At 41.6% G+C, this 14,529-nt stretch overlaps 1 protein-coding gene across 1 annotated transcript in view; it reads left to right on the forward strand.

Annotated features, from left to right (window-relative positions):
• The window catches only part of LOC101621783 (serine/threonine-protein kinase MARK2-like), a 62,877-nt gene that overhangs the window by 13,221 nt on the left and 35,127 nt on the right, over nucleotides 1-14,529 (forward strand). The window lies entirely within an intron of this gene.

Below are 14,529 nucleotides of genomic sequence, written 5' to 3' on the forward strand. Positions count from 1 at the left end.
GGACATTGACTTCTGAGGGCAGGAGCACAGCTGCCTGGTTTGATAAGAGGGCAGAGGGCTGGGCAGGCAGTCGGGCCCCCTCCGGCTGCTGTGAGGAGGATGGGCAGAGGCATCAGGAGAGCAGCTGTTGCTCTTCAGCCTAATCTGGAAAGCACCACAATGCACACCTCACACCCAGGCAGCAGATGCCAGGCCTGCACAATTCAGGTAAAAATGCCAGAGAAGCCCAATGCCAGCACAAAGGGGGGCATGAAGGAGAGGGTTTGGGGGACAGTAAGGGCCCACAGCCTTGACTTAGACTGACTTGCCACGGCTGCTGTTGGGCAGGGAGCCAAGCCTGAGAGCCAGCAGTTGTCCAGGTGCCTGCTGGGCTGCACCTGAGGGTACCCGCCTGCTGGGCAGCACTGCCCTGGTGATCAGACCTGTGTGTGTCCTGTACCCTGGTGAGGCTTTCACAGGACTTTTGAAGTTAGATGTGTTTCATTAAGACAGGATATTTTTGGGTTTTGTATTAAAACCAGCTTGCTACTGTGCATCATTTTATTGATGAATAGAGAGCATTTATATTTGATTCATTGACATCTGTCTTAGCCATTTTGCTTGTATTTTTTGTGGATTTTTCCTTGCCTTATTGTAGTCTTCTAAGAATTTTCTTTTGCTTCAGGTTTTTGTAGCATTTTTTATAGTTGGGATTTTGTCTTCATGGATTTCTGTAGTTTCTGTTTGTCTGAGAATTTCCTTATTTTTTTTCCTCATAGAAGAAGCAAAACTTTGCAGGGGAAAGTATTCTTGGTGGCAGCTGTTGTCTTGGTCTTTGTTCACTATATCCCTCTGCTCACTTCATGCCATGATATATATATATATATATATTTGGAGATTTATGTGGAAAGTCTGATGTAGAGAAGTCTGATGTCAGCCTCATTGGTTTACTTTGTATGTCGCCTGTTTCTTCCCTCTTGTCAGCTTCATCAGTGTTTTCCTTGTCTTGGATTCCTGACAGCTTTACTGTCATGAGTCTTGCTGTATTTTTTTCTTTCATCAGGAAAGTTAGGTGTTCTTCCTGCCTCCAAAGTTTCTGTTTTCATCGCCTTCATGTTTGGGAAGTTCTGTTTGATTAGCTCCTCTAATATTTTCTCCATTTCTGTGTTCTACTCCTCTCCTTCTGCTATTACTGTAACACTTGTTTTCCTTTCCTCACGAAATCACAGAAGTCTTGGAATGCTGCAAAATTTGTTCCCCTTTCCATATCTTTTTTATTTCATGGCAATTGATATTATCCCTCACAGTTTGAGAAGATCTTCCATGCCATTGTTACTATTTTCTAGTTGTTTTTCTTTTTATGGTGTGTTTCTAAGAAGACTTGCTTAGTTATGAGAGGATTCACCAGAGACAGAGTAGGAATGGAAACAGGTAGATCTACTGAAATATACTGCCAAGAACAAGCAGCAGGTGAGACTGGAGAGGTCTGCTGTGCCCAGAGGTTCAGCTTCTGGCTGGGGATAGAACTAATGCTGGGGATAGTGGCCCCAATAATTCCACAGTGCTGTCTTTAATCTCTGTGCTAAGGTAGGTGCTTGTTTCCAGTAGTATTGTTTGCAGAAATTTTATTCTCTAGTTTCTCTTTTATGGCAGAGAAGGAAGATACATTGTGAAGTTTCTTGTTTGGCACATAGTTCACAACTCCTCTAGTAAAAGTCAAGCAGCCTTAGAGGGCTAAGACTGACATACAGCCTTTACTTCCTGTTCTTAAAGCTCTTGTCCCTTGACCAGGAACACACTGCAAGGAGCTGGCCTGCTTGCATGAAGTCTTTGGAGTGGACTTCAGGGAAAAGTTGAGCAAAGTTCTCTTGAATCATTAGCTTTCTGGAATCAAAAGTCTCAGCAAAGAAGGAAGCCGTTGCTGTTCATCAAACAACAGATGAATAAACACATTTGCTACATCTTTTTCCAGTACAAGTCAGCCTCGATGTACAGATCTTTATGATCGATACCATGTACTCCTTCCCGTTACACATATTACCCACCAACACCCTTAGAATGTGCACATTGCCAAGCTAGTGATCTAGTAGCTATGCTCGCTTGTTTGCTTTACCCTCTTCATAGAGGAGCACTCAAAGAAAGTGATGAGTTTCATCACCGCTTCTCTGGAAATACTTCCCAAATTAGGGTCTTTCCCAGTGGCATTTTTTTTAAGTTTTATTTTATTTGTACATACAGAACTGGATTACAGGACAGAGGCTCAGGCGTGGTGAGAGGCTTCACCACAGACAGAGTTGGGAGCAGAACAGGCAGATCTACGAAGTACACTGCTGAGGGGAGCAGCAGGTGGGTCAGGAGAGGTCTGCCACGCCATGTGGTCACCTCCGGGGAAGGCAGGAATCGAACTCATGGAAGTGGCTTTAGTTTCTCAGTGCAGTGCTTTAACCCGCTGCGCCACCAGGGAGGGCCTCCCACTGGCATTTTTACGTTGATTCCAGTAAATGCCCGTTACTCCATTGGACACTTAGCCAGCATGTGTGCACCAGCTTTTTGTTACAGATTATTTATTTGGAGATGTGCATGTGTGTTTCAATGAGAATTAAAGAAACACATTCCCTCATCCCACAACCTCATAATGAAATTAAATATACAAACAAGTTTTTCATATTTTCCAGAAAATGTTTTATAATTAATCCAGTATAAAACATATGTAATGAATGTCTATACATATTTTGCTTCTTTTGAACTCTTTAAAAAATGCCATTTTTTAAATGAGCACATTCTGTACAAGTTAGTCATTGGTGTAACAGGTTGGCCATGATAATTAACTCACTGCTGCATAATGTTCTATCTCATTCATTCTGCACTCACTCCTTCCTTCAGTGTGTGTGATTGGTGATTGTGTGTGCGAAGTGTTTAGCTTACTTCCTGGAGCTCACTAAGCTGTTTGTGCACTCCTTGAAATTGAGGAGTGAAGTTAACCCCTGATACTTGATTTCCTCCCATTGGATAGTTTGCCTTTTCTCCAGTACTGAAGATAGAGCTAGCTATTAAGTTCTGGAGTAATTAGAATTAAAAATTTGGATCCTATTATCAGAAACGTTGGCCTATGAACACTTCAATGACTACAACTTCTAGAAAGCACTGGGGCATTGCTTCCTTTTCAGTTCCATTTCCTTCCGGGTTGAGTAGGTGGTTCCAAAGTGCTTACCAAATCAGCATTAACTAGGGAAAATTTTTGCCCAATGATTGTCTACGCTGAGGTGACAATCATCAGGAAGGTTGCTGGGCAGTGTCATGAGCACCATTATTGAGCCACCAGCTGTGAAGTGTGGACCCCAGGCCCGCTGCTATGTCCTACATTGTTGCCCTCACTTCTTAGTGCTAGGTGGGCACAAGGAACCCTCTAGCCTGATGACTTCCACATATTCCTCCTCTTTCTGCTGTACTATACTGACCATGAGGTTGATTGCTGCATTTATGAAGAGGTTTCTGTTAGCAAATGTCTAGGGGCTGGCTTTCTGGTGGCTTGGGCTCTGGGGCCAGGCCTATATATATGTGGTGGGTGGGTGAACAGTTGTACTTTTCCACCCAGTGGCAGCAGTCAACTCCTGTGCTTCACACCTATGAAATGCACTATGGTTCCTGTAACGTCTGATAATTCACTATCTGCGCAGTGCCAGTTATGCTGCCAGCCTGGGGTAACCACAAGTGAGATAAGGGTCTGAACCAGGCAGTGTTGTCCTGACCTCCTCAGAACAAAGCCTCTTTGGAAGAGAGACAGGATGTGAATAGTAATATAGTCGGGGTGAATTATGAGAAATCTGATTTTTTTTTAATAATTTTGTGGTGTTACATTTTCTTCTGAAGAATACTTTTTTTTTTAAATGTATTTCTTTATTCAAACAGAACTCGGGTTCAAGCCAGAGGTGCAGGTGTGGTAAGAGTCTTCACCAGACAAACAGTGGGGAGCAGTACAGGCAAGTCAACAAAGTGCATTGCTGAGGGCAGCAGTGGGTGAGTCAGGACAGTTCTGTGTGCTATGTGGTTCACTTCAGGGGCAGGGGTCAAACTCATACTGAAGGGGATGCCAGTAGCTTGCAGTGCTGCATCCTAACCCATTGAGCCACCAGGGAGGACCCTCTCCCTTTTTTGTAGGTTATATTCCAATAGTTTGTCAGTTTGCCAGGCTCCCTACCAGGCACTGGAAACTGCGCTGAGATGAGAGGAATGGTCTGCCCGGGGCTACAGAGTAACCATGTCAGAGTCAGTGCTTCCCTGAATTCTGACTGAATACTCTGAGTCTGCGCATTTAGGGGAAGGTGTGTGTGTGTGTGTGTGTGTGTGTGTGTGTTTTGTAATCATGTGTGTGTGTCATACACCTCAAAGCAAGAGGGTTAAGTGTCTTTCCTTTTCTTCAATAGAAATTGTCGGGAACTGAATCAGGCCCTTTCTTTTGGATGCTGGTTGGCGGGACTGAGTTATTTTAAGACACACAATGAAGGATATTGACAGTGTCTGACTTACTAGAACTCAGAGCCTAAGAAGAAAATACTTACCCATTAAGTATGTAATTACAGTTCTGTGATGGCCACTGTGAAGTAGTTTGTAATTTATGCACTGATGTTAATCTTGAGAATAAAAAAACTTAACTAAAGATTGATTGGAGGGATGGGAGTGTGTTCACACAGAGATGGGGGAGCTAGGTGTTTTGTCACAGGCAAAAACATCTAGAGTCTCCTAAGGGGGATCAGATGGGATTACTATGAACCAATGCAGAATTGGGAGAAATACATAAGAACTGAGGTTACTGATGTTTAACAGAGATGTCTTTGTTTCTCTCCAGACATGAAACATGTATTTGAATTGATTGATCTTAAAGTTCTGGCCAGGGAGTTAGCAGAATGACAAACTTGTTACAGATACTCTTTGTGAGTTATGTGTGAGGTTATTTGATGTTCAGTGTCCTGGAAAAGGAGTTACTGATCTGTGGAAAGAGAGGTGAGAAATGGCCACTGTGGGAAGGTAACAGACTCTGAGCCATGGATATGAATACAGTTGGAGGCATGTGTTATTTGGTGTTGGGGCACTCCGTATCCAGAGGTGTCTCCTGAATGTCCTGATTCCTGAAGATCTGATCATTAACACTTGACCTCTATTCACCTGCCTTCATTTTCATCCCTTTCAGATGTGCAATAAGCACCGGATATTGGCATGACCCTTACATCCATCATTTTGTGAGACTGAGTAAAGAGAATAAGGCCCCACAATTACAGAGGCAAGTGGCCATCTTGTTGCCCAGCATCTCCTCATCTGGGAACCCAAGGCTATAAGGATCCCTTCTGAGACCATTGTGCACTCTCTCCAGTAGTGTCTGCAAGTGCTCATTTCTCAGAGTCCTCACCAACACAGCATGTAGTGGAAGTTTTTAGATTTTTGTACATCTGATCCATGTGAAAAAGTATCTCTTGGTAATTTCAATTGCTAGTCCTGTTACTTACAGACAAGTTTGTTTGTCAATGTTGCATGGTTAAAAGCCACCTATGAATCTTTTTACTGTGAACAACCTGTCTGTGTATGGGATTCATTCTGCTGCTTTGTTAAGATGTCAGTAATAGCATTACGCTCTGCAAATAGTTTACATGAAGTAAGCCAAGTGTTTGAGACTAGTGTGGCTTAGATTATTAGCAGTTGAGGAATTGAAACTGACCGGCTGATCATAATTCTCCATGTGCAGAGAATTTGGCCCTGAAGTGTATCCCATAGATTGATTAAAAGACATAACATTCCTGCATCAAACAGAATCATTTCCTAAATACTACTCTTTAGTTTTAGTCTTGTTAAAGTAGTCCAGTTTGAGGACAAGGATTTCAGAACACTCATTTTGTATTCTTTTCTTCTTCCGTGGTCTCCTTGGCCCCAACTCCACACCCAATAGATTCACCAACTGATTCCTTAGGCAACCTCATTAGCTTTTGCCCTCCCCTTCCGCAACAAAGATGCCATTTGGTAAAGACAGAGTCTGAAGCTTACAGAATGGGGATGGAAGGAAAATGGTAAAAGGAAGACAATTTTTGCTTTGACATTCATCTATTAAATTTCCTGCCTTAAACATATTAGTTTCATGAGCTCTCTAATTGTATTTTTTGCAGAATCTGCATAGCTTTCGCTATGGTCATAAAGATCCAAAGGTCAAATTACAAGAGGTCATTTCCAAGAGGAACATTCAGATCAGATGTTCTGATGTGAAGCACTTGTCTTACATAAATAAAATAATTGGACACTTAATTTTCATAACATAATCCCATAAATAAGTAGAATGCACTATTTTGTTTCATAAAATTAAAAAAAAACAGAATAAGGTATGTATTAAAACCCATTTTAATTAAAAAAGGGAAGACAATGTAAAATGTATCTCCCCCACATAGCCTGAGATAAACTGCTGATCCTGAGGAATGGCCAGAGAATTCTACCTTGCAGTTGACTATGTAAGACATATGTCTATGGTCATGGTCATGAAGGAGAACTTTTTTTTTTTTTTTGTCTCAGGATATTTTGCTATAGTCCATGGGACAAGTGAGCTCATCTAGGAATTTCTACAGAGGAGAATGTCACTGCTAAACTCTAAATGTTGAAATTGGGATGAATTCCACATTCTGGACATTAAAAGTAAGTTAAAATCATTCCTTCTCTTTCTCAAGTTGTCTAAATTATATATACTGAACATGTTCACCTGGTTCAAAAATGAAGATAAACTCTTATGGGGAAGCAGTGCACCTATGCGACAAACCTGTCTTTAGCTGCTTACACGCCCCTCATTGCACTCCCACCACACACTTCCTCTCTCAGGACCCTCGAAGAGATGTGGATGGTTTCCTGTGGGAGACTCTTTGTCCCCGATCATGGATTATTGGGGGGTAGAACAGGCAGAGTGTCAAGGTGGGAAAGGAGACGGCCAGCAGAGATTCCTAGAAAAAAGGTGAAAAGGGGGAAAAAGGGAGAGAGGGCATGAGGAAGACACGGGATGTGAGTTGGGTGCAAGTCTTCCAGCTCTGCCTTCAGCAAAGGCTTAGTTTATACAATTCCAGCAAGCTGAGGAATGACATTAGCATATGAAATGAGCTGAGATCACAATCACCTTTTTTCTAAGAATAGTCTGGGGTCCTTTTGACCTTTAGTTGAGATTATAACATTTTTAAAATCAATCTGTCAATGTTAAAACTGGTACATAGATTTACAAATTTTAAGGCTAATATTCCTATATTTATCACAGTGAAGATTAACCAAAATAAAATCCCTAAAGCATGATATATTACTTAAAGGCTTTCATTTTCATAGACACATCCTAGGGGCTAAAGTAAAGTGAGGGAAGGAAGAGGAAATTTCTTGTAAATCAAATTAATGTAAGGTTCTTTGAAAAGCTTGTTAGAAAATTTAAGTGAGTTCCCTTGAAGTCTAGATGGTAGAAAACCTGATTAGCTCTGAATAGGTAACTTGGGTGAATTTCCATATCTAAAGAGTAGAAAGCTGAAGTGGTTATTTAGAAACTGAATAGAAGCCTATGTGAGATAGTGTGGTAAGGTTTGGGTTTTCCTCCTCCTGGCAGTGAGAGACTTTGCACTAACAGCCATTTGTTTTTATCAATCAGCCAGCTGTCAAATTACTTTTGATTTTAAGAGGAATTTCTCACCCTGGTGCAATACTTGCTTGTCAGGTCCTCTGAGGCTGAGGCAATCCAATTGTAAGCTGAAGGTTGTTCAGAATATTTTGATATTATGATTATACACAAAATGGAGGCCATAACATGAGTTAGCGAGGAAAGTGATTTTTCAGATCACTTCCATTTCTATCCAGATTATGTCAGTCGATAGAGTTTGCATAGCTTGTATCAGTTTCTCATCCTGTGTTGTTAGAAAATATAAACCTTGTATATATTTCCTCTATATGTGCAGAAACACAAAGATCTCAATATTCACAATGTGGATGATAATGGAGGTTTCATTGTTCACATAAGGTTTTGGTGTTTTTGTAAATACTTAAGCTTTGAATAATCCGATGCATCACTTTTGGTAAACATTCTCTGGTATGTCTCCTGCACTGTGGCTTTGGAGTACAGATAGAATAATCACACTCTGTGTCCCTTGGAGGGTCCCAGGTGTTATCTGGGAACGGCCCCATACATGGAGGGCAAAGAGACTGCAGAAAGGGGACTTAGTGAGCTTTGTCGCAGGTAGCTGTGGAACAGACCTTTTGCTGCATATGTGCCCTGAATCTAGAAAATGCATGTTGCTGCCATTCCTGTGTCGAATCACATCCCTATTTTTGAGATGGTATCAGCAACACTTTCCACCAAAGTTTTTGTCCTGAGGCAGTGGCCTGGAACTGGCAGAGTAAGCAGAGTACAGATTCCTAGAAGGGATGTGAGGCAGCCACCCTGTGCCCAGGTCCAGCCATGTTGGGTCCTCTGGTTACTCACTCCACAGCATTGATGCATGGGAAAGGCATGGAATTTGTCACCAAACTCCTGCTGCACAGAAAACCAATGGAGAACATTTTTGTTTCTCTGTTGGGCTGTGCAGGTGGGATTTTTGTTTCCCTGTCAGGTAAGTTGCTAGCTGTGAACTGTGTGTGCACTACCCCAGACATCTTGAGGAGTAAACCAGGGTGGATTTGTGTGTTACATGTCACCCCACCTGCCTATCTGTCAGTCCCTTAGTTACCCTGATGAGAAGATCTGGTCATCACACCTGATCACCTTTTTCACTCTGAGGACAAGCCTGTGACCTCACTTTGGCCTTGTCCTAATTGTTTGTTTCTATCTTGCCTAGTTCAGGAGATGATAACTTGCATTTCAAAAAGGTTCTTTGTCCACGCCTTATGAGTTCACATGAGTGCTCTGGGAGGACATGGTGCTATAATAGGTTTTGTATTTCCAAAAATGGACAGACTGTAGTTTTGGAACACGTTAAATACTGTACTCCAGCTCAACCAACACCAACTTCCTTATTCCTCTGCTTGAGACCCTGTCACTGCTCAGGGGGTCTTTTCTGTTGTTGGGGTTGTCCCGGAACACACTGACCAGAGTGGGGAGATGAGAGCTGAGGCTGAGTTGTCACAAGGAGAGAGAGGGGCTTCTGAGGTCCCTTCCTTTGGCCTGATATCCTGGACTTGATCATGTGATTGCTATATATCCCCCTGGTGTGGATGGTTTATATTCATAATCTGAGGTTCTTTCTTTTTTTTTTTCTCTCTGCATAAGCTTCAGTGAGGCATAAGTGTCCATAGTAAGAAAAATAGTCTGGTGTAGAGAGGAAGGATAATTTATCCATGTTTGTTAAATCTATTTTGGAAATCTTTGTTTTTAAAAAAGGAGTTTTGTTTGTTTTTGTACATTTTCTCTTTGAAAAAAAAAACAAAACAAAAAATGCTGGTTTACCTTTTTATATTTGGTGACTCATGGGACACTTGGGGTTGACTATTTTGGGGTCAACCACTTCTTCAGTTGACATTTTTGGGGAGACCATGGTGCCCCTTCCACACTGGATTAGAATCTTAGAAAGTGAATCCATGAAAATGTTAAAGAAAATTACTAGAAATTGATTCTTGTGTATAAGTCTTTAATTTATGAAAAAAAAAACACTCTTAGTTATAAGCAGTTGAATTCCACAGCCAAATATTCTGATGATATTATCTATATATATACTCCACACCACCCTCCTTTGCTGTCATTTTCAGTCAGGCTGCACAGCCCAATCAGAGATCTCAGTCATCGTCACAAGTTACCAGCATGCAGCACAAGCGTGCTGTCAAATGGCCATTCCCCCACTGAAGGCCATTCCACCCACACTGAATGCCACAAGAGGTCCCCCATAAATTTGAATGGTCCCATTAGCCCCCATACCTCCCCTCCCAAATCTGATAAGAAGCATAAAACAGCCGCTTCCTCCTCGGACCCTGCCTGCTTCAGCCTGCCCATCATGGGTTCTAGGCCTCTACCACCTCACCAGGCAGCAACTGGGCACCTGCCTTTGACAACCAAACTGAGGATATGGCTACCACCCCTCCCTCTCAGGCTGCCCCCATTTCACCTCCCCGTGGCCCTAAAGCCATAGCCCACAGTATACATGACTCCAACATCCAATGATCACTCAGTCCCTTTAAGAGAAAATCAACTTTCTACCCACAAAGAAGCCACGAGAACAACCAAGCATATCACAGATTGTTTACCTGGGGGAAATGTCATAAAGAAAATGCAGTAGGGACTCAGGCATGTCTGGAAGTCATGTCAAAAGGGAAAGGGCTAGAGTCAAACACCTTGGCATGGACTTTGCAAAATATACAGGTGATGGATTCAGGTGTGGGGACAGTTGGGGAAACCCAGGATACCATCTTCCAGACTTTGCCCCTCCTGGACAGGGTTTAGCATTCTTTGTCTAAATGGTTGAGGCACATCTCCCCCCTCACACGTCCCTAAGGACAAAGGATGCAGAAAAGCAGGGACCACCTCCCACTTTCCCTTAGGCCCTCCAGATTCTTCACTGGGCCATTTTGTCCAGCATCTCTCCAGCTCTACCTTCTCCAAGACACTCAGCTGGTCAGTGTGTCCGGTTTTGCAAGGTGGGCTGCTGCAGTGCTATAACCTAATAGTCTGTGGTACCCCACGATGGACGCTGCACCCATCTTCCTTCCCGGAAGGCATGTTGTCCTGCCTTTACATAAATTTGACAAACGTTTCAATTTGGACTTCCCTTAGGTCACGAAGCTCCTGGCATCTCTATATTTTTGCAGTTAATTGTTTAAATGTTTGAAGTGATAATGAGTCCAGTCAGTGGTATCTTCTATTAGACAACCCCCCCATTACCAAGTGCAAAAAAAGTGTTATTAAGACTCAGTAACATTTTTCTGGACTCTTCTACTCTGAGTGTAATCCATAATGCACCGTGTGAACAAAGTGGAGCAGTAAACAAAAATAGTATTTTATCGAGGGATTCCGGAAACCTAAGTTTGGCTCCTAACTTCTTCACCAAGAATGTGAATGAGAACACAGTGGGTGTGTAGTATAGAAAACAGGCTAATAAAGGTTTCTGTCTGCCCTAAATTTACATGGCCATAGGTTTTGGGTCTGCTGTAAATTCACGCGGTGAGAGTTTAAATCTCTATCATTACACATTGTAAAACCTGGGACAAGTTATTTCTTTAGGCTTAATCCTACATCATGAAATTTATCTACTTTGTGTTAGAATGAATAACCCTCGACCCAATGCCCACACCCTAATCCAAAGAACCTGCGAATATCAATTTAAATGGCAAAGGGATCTTACAGAGAAAATTAATTTAAGGATCTTGAGATGAGGATATTTTCCTGGAATTTCTGAATGCATTCTAAATGTGATCTCAAGTTTTCTCTTAAGAGAAACACAGTGGAAAATTGTTACTACACACACAATGACGATGAATTACTTAGAGATTGGATTGATGTGGTCCAAAGCCAAGGAATGTTGACTATCCTTGTTGGAAAAGGGAAGATATATAGACTTGTTGACTCATTTTTCCTGTATAGTGGAATGTGCTTTATACTTCTGCCATAGAGTACAGTATGGATATATGTATGTTTCAAGTCAAAGTTCTGGGGTGCATTGTAAAAGCATTCATTGTGGAACAAATGTGTCTCTCATGGGTATTGTTTCTCTGAATAAAACGTGTGAGGAATCATCAAAATCAGTACAGTGGTACCCACTGCCATCGTGCTCATCTTTGGAACAAATTTGTGCTTGGTAGAAAGAGCTCTCATTTTCTCCACAGACCTTCTCTTCTGTGATTTTGGGGGAGGGGCTGTTTGCTGCTCCTCACTTAATTCCCCACATTTTGTTTTAATTTTTGTTTTCATTATTCTCATCCAAAATGTCTTTCTGAACTTAAGGGAAAGCAAAACTCTCAATAAATGCAGATGCTACCATAATTTACCATTCCAACCAGGCTCTTGTTCTCTGTTTAGGTCTCCATCAGATTTTTTCCTAAATTCCTGTTTTCTAAGGTTCACATCTTTTCTCATTTCTCCCTCCTGTCTTTATTTCAGATGCTTGTCAAGTTAGTGCTTTCCATAACTACCACCTTATGCTATATTAATATGTCAAATTGATAAAAGTCTAGTTTTAAAGCCTGGGATCTTGCCATCGTCTTACTGTGTAATCCTGGGTCAATGATTTAACATCTCTTGACCTCAGGCTCTTAAAGTGACTGTCCATAAACCCTATCTTATGGTTGCAATGGTGAGGATTATGTAAGTTAAGATTTACTAAGTGTCTGTCACAGTGCAAGCACAACACATGTGATTGTTAATAGTTCTACGTGTAAAAAATAATAAATGCAAGTAAAATACTCATGCATCCGGCATTTGAGATATATTTGATGAAACCAGTAAAATTTCCAGGGAAACAAAAATATGTTTTTGAGGGATAGTCCACATCCTTAACTTAATTAATGTAACCAAATTCTACGTTTTCTAATTGCTATTCAATGGCCTGGATTCATGACAATGGCAAATATGTAAATGGTCTTGACCTTGTGTTTTGCATCTTTATTACACTCAGTACACTTCTATCAATTTTGCCCAGAAAATTTCATTTCTCCTGCTTCTTAAGAAAACCTACTTTAAAAAAATATCTGATGTCAGTGATTATCAACCTAATGCAAATTTAGCATAAGTAATTTTATCTCTGTTTTTCCAGACCAATTTTGTTTTTCTGCCTTCTCTTATTCCTCCCCAGATGTGGACTAATCCTGATCATCTGTGATGCTTACATTTAGATTCTACTTAATTATAAGAATCACGGGTGCATTTCAGGGAAAATCTCCTGTCCTGGGACTGCTGAGAGGACTGTCCCCTGCCTGTTCTGTGTCCAATATGAACCTCTACTCTGAAGCCTCATGACATTATATAGCCTGAGATCATGGCAGTGGTTGATTCATGAAGACCAGGACAGGTTTGTTGCCATCTGGGGAAGTTTCCAGATCTCTAAAAGAAAATTGTTTAGCAGAAGAAAGAGATTCATCCATGAATAAGATTCTAAAGTTCTCTACTACCACGATTCAACTTCTTGATAAATACATGGAGAGAAACTATCCTGACTACTAGCTAGTATATCCACACAGATTATTTTTATTATTTCTTTAATCTCTTGAGATTTGACGGGCTTTTTAAGGTCCATAAAGTATCTGGATCTAGATAGAATATATATTGTCGGCACTGAGGTCATGTGAATTGCAGGATCATATTCAGTCCTGGATCTACGCAAAACTAGGAAGCCGTGATGATGAGTTAAGAATAATTACTTTTTTTCGTAATTTGTGACTAGTGAGCATTTTTTGTCTCACCTGAATGCTGGAAGTTCCAGGCACCTGGACAAGGCTAGGGGCAGGTACTTTGATCTGGGACTGTTACTATCAGCATCCCTGGAGCCTCCTAACGTCTTGAACTGTCTGCTTTGTGGGAAGTGAAAATAATCTCTGATGAATAAGTTTCTGCAAAAGCAACTCCTATGCCCTATAAAAGCTTCCCTGTGTTTCCCAGTGGGTACGACTTTTTTGACCACAAATGGCATTCTGTGAACCTCATGTAGGAGCATAACGTCCCTGCCTTTCCTTCAGAAACTTTGTGTGATTAAATTAAAGAACTTCCCATTCTTTAATTCCTCTTAACTTTTATCTTGTGTTGCCAATCAGCAAAATTTGTGTCCCCTGACGCTGGGGTCACTCTCCAGTTCCAAGGAGCCCATTCCACCATTGCAGAAGCCACATGTCCAACACTGGTCACAGACCTGGGGTAAGTCTCTGCCTCAACCCTCCTTCCTGGGAGTCCCTCTGTCCTTGGTTGTCCAACCTTTGCTGGAGCTAATTGACTTCCTGTCACTGACTGTTCTAGGAAATTTTGTGGGCTCATGCCAGTGGATCCACTGATCCTCAGAGGTGACAGGGAAGCGTGTCTCTCCAAGGTGTTCTTTTCTGGTATTAGACAGGATGTACAGACATTCTGCTTAACTTCCCTTCACCTGCTGAATGCCAGCCCCAGTTTATGGGACTCGGCATTTCCTGCTGGCCTACTGAAGGGATGGGTCTCATATTTACAGGACGCTGTTTTTATGAGTCTAATTTCCACTGGAAGGGATCAGTCAGGCTAGTCATATGGACTTTCAATCCCAAGCCTGATTCTGTCACTACTTCAGGATGCCTTCTTCTACGCATCTGCTGGGCTACAAAATGAAATTTTGCCTCAATACCTCGTTTTTTTTTTATGCAAAACTCTGTTCTCAATATAATTTAGATAATAACTTCAGGTGGCCAGAAAATGGCAGCTTAACTTTTTGGTCATTATTGACCTCAACAACTTCTGTCCACACAATGGAAAATAGCCAGAAAACCCTTAAAGCCAGTCTTGCCTTCTTTTGTTCTCCCACCCCCACAAAGTTACTTCCAAGTTCTTAGAGCGCCCAATACTCCTCAATTTAACCCTCTGAGACCTGTTCCTCAGATAAGAAACTGTCTCTCCACTGG

Source organism: Condylura cristata, unplaced genomic scaffold (assembly GCF_000260355.1).
Source record: "Condylura cristata isolate star-nosed mole 26May11 unplaced genomic scaffold, ConCri1.0 scaffold00094, whole genome shotgun sequence".
NCBI classification, from domain to species: Eukaryota; Metazoa; Chordata; class Mammalia; order Eulipotyphla; family Talpidae; genus Condylura; species Condylura cristata.